General features: G+C 31.8%; 1 non-coding gene across 1 annotated transcript; it reads right to left on the reverse strand.

The window, feature by feature from the left end:
- Nucleotides 1–666: 666 nt before the first annotated feature.
- LOC131828372 (U6 spliceosomal RNA) lies at nt 667–770 on the reverse strand. Its single transcript, XR_009352388.1, has one exon. It is a non-coding gene; the product is annotated as a U6 spliceosomal RNA (small nuclear RNA).
- Between the last annotated feature and the right edge of the window lie 1978 nt (nt 771–2748).

The raw sequence follows: 2748 nt of genomic DNA on the forward strand, positions 1-2748 counted from the left end.
CTGATATGATGAAGTGGAGATGCAACATAGGCGGTTTCAGGCGTACGAAAAGAAAAATAAAAGAAGATGGGATTGGGAGGGAGACAAACCATAAAAGACTGAATCTCACAAAACAGACTGAGGGTTGCTGGGGGGAGGTGTGTTGGGAGAGGATGGTGGGGGTATGGACATTGGGGAGGGCAGGTGCTATGGTGAGTGATGGTGAGTGCTGTGAAATGGGTAAACCTGGAGATTCACAGACCTGTGCCCCTAGGGATAAAAACACATTATATGTTTATAAAAAATTTTTAAAAAATAGTTTTAAAAATCCATTAAAGAAAAAGCACATATTGCAAGCCCAGAGCTAATCTCATATTCAATCAAAAAAAAATTGAAAATTTTCCCCTTAAAGATCAGAACAAAGACAAGTGTGTCCACTTTCACTACTCTCATTTGACATAGTACTGGATGTCCTAGCCAGAGAAACAAGGAACACAAAGAAATAAAAGACTCAAAAAAAAAAAAAGGAAGAAGTAAAATTTTCTTTTTTTTAATAACATGAACTTACATGTAAAAGAATCCTAAAAAATTCACAAAAAATTTTGAATAAACAAATTTAGTAAAGCTGCCAAATACAAGATCAATATATAAAAGACAAGAATTTTGTTTTGTTTCGTTTTTTTTTTTTCCAATATGGAATGCTTCCCAGTTTTTCATGTCATCCTTGTTCAGTGATCAAGCTAATCTCTGCATCATTCCAATTTTAGTATATGTGCTGCCAAAGTAAGCACAAGACGAGCATTTTAACACTCTAATGATGAACTATCTGAAAAAATAAAGAGAACAATCTAATTCACAATAGCATCAAAACTAATGAAATACTTAGGATAAGATTTAACTAAGAAGATGAAAGATATGTACCCCATAAACTATGACATTGATAAAGAAATTGAAGGAGACATAAATGGAAAGATAGCTCATATTTATGAATGGTAAGAATTAACATTGTTAAAATGTCATACTACCAAAAACCATCTGTAAATTCAATTCCTATCAAAAATCCAATGTTAGGGGTGCCTGGGTGGCTCAGTGGGTTAAGCCACTGCCTTCGGCTCAGGTCATGATCCCAGGGTCCTGGGATCGAGCCCTGCATCAGGCTCTCTGCTCAGCAGGAAGCTGCTACCTCTTCTCTCTCTGCCTGCCTCTCTGCCTGCTTGTCATCTCTCTCTGTCAAATAAATAAATAAATAATCTTTTAATAAATCCAATATTATTTTTTTACAGAAGTAAGTAAAGAATCCTAGAATTTATATGAGACCATAAAAGACAAATAATTAAAGCAGTTCTGAGAAAGAATGAAGAAGTGAAATTACACTTCTTGATTTGAAACAATACTACAAAGCCCTCATGCTCAAAACAATAAAGTATACTGGTATAAAAACAGACCAATAAACAAGTAGAACAGATTTGAGAGTCCAGAAATAAATCCTTTCATACAGTCACCTAATATTTGACAGGGGCCAACATATATAATGGGTAAAGATAGTCTGTTCAATAAATGATATTTAAAACTGAATAGTCACATAAACCAGCATGAAACTGGAAGCTTATATCACTCATAAATCTTAACTTGAAATAGATCAAAGACTTAAATGTGATGCATGAAACTAAATTTCCTAAAGGAAAACATAGGAAAAATTCTCCTTGACATTGGTCTTGCCAATAGTTTTTGGATACCACGCCAAAAACACAAGCAAAAGAAGCAAAAATAAATAAATGGTATTACATTAACTAAAGTTTCTGCATTGCCAAAAAAAAAAAAAAAAAGAGAGAGAGAGAGAGAATGAAAACACAATCCACAGAATGGAAGAAAATACTTACAAATCTTATATCTGAAAAGAGGTTAATAATCAAGAGATACAAATAGAAAAAAATATATCATTAAAAAATAGCAAAAGGATCTCAATAGACTTTTTTTTTCAAAAAAGTTATATAAATGACCAACAGGAGCATTAAAAAGTGCTCAATGTAAAAACTCAGGGCAAATTCATTATGTTGTTGTTTACCTCTGAAAAACACAATATTACTACCTATTAGAATATATACTACCAAAAAATTAAAACTAACAAATTTGGTAAATATTGGGGAAAATGGGGAACTTATGCACTGTGATAGGGATATAAATTTGTATGGAAAACAGTATGGAGACTATTCATATTATTAAAAGTAAAATTACCATATGATTCAGTAATCCCACTTCTAGGTATATATCTAAAGGAAACGAAGTCACTATTCGAAGACATATCTGCACTCTTATGTTCATTATAAAATTATTAACTCTAAGCAAGAGATGGAAATAACTTCAGTATCCATTAATGGATGAATGAATAAAATAAGTATGGTAAATATATACTATGGAATACTACTTAACCATGAAAAATTAAGAAATACTGCTTTTTACAACAGCATGGATGGATCTTGAAGGTATTATACTAAGTGAAATATTTCAAAGATTTTATATATTTTTTTTAATTTATGTATTATGATATCCCTTACATACAGAATCTGAAGAAAAAGCAAACTAATGGAAACTTAGAGTTGAGTTGACAAGAGGTGAACCTGGGGTGGAATAAGGTGGTCAAAGGGCACAAACTTGCAACTATAATATGAAAAAGTTCTGGGGATCTAATGTACAGCATGATGATCATAGTTAATAATATATACATACTTTTTTATTGTGCTTCCCTTTATTAAACTTTACATATATCAC

Source organism: Mustela lutreola, chromosome 3 (genome assembly GCF_030435805.1).
Source record: "Mustela lutreola isolate mMusLut2 chromosome 3, mMusLut2.pri, whole genome shotgun sequence".
In the NCBI taxonomy this organism is placed as follows: Eukaryota; Metazoa; Chordata; class Mammalia; order Carnivora; family Mustelidae; genus Mustela; species Mustela lutreola.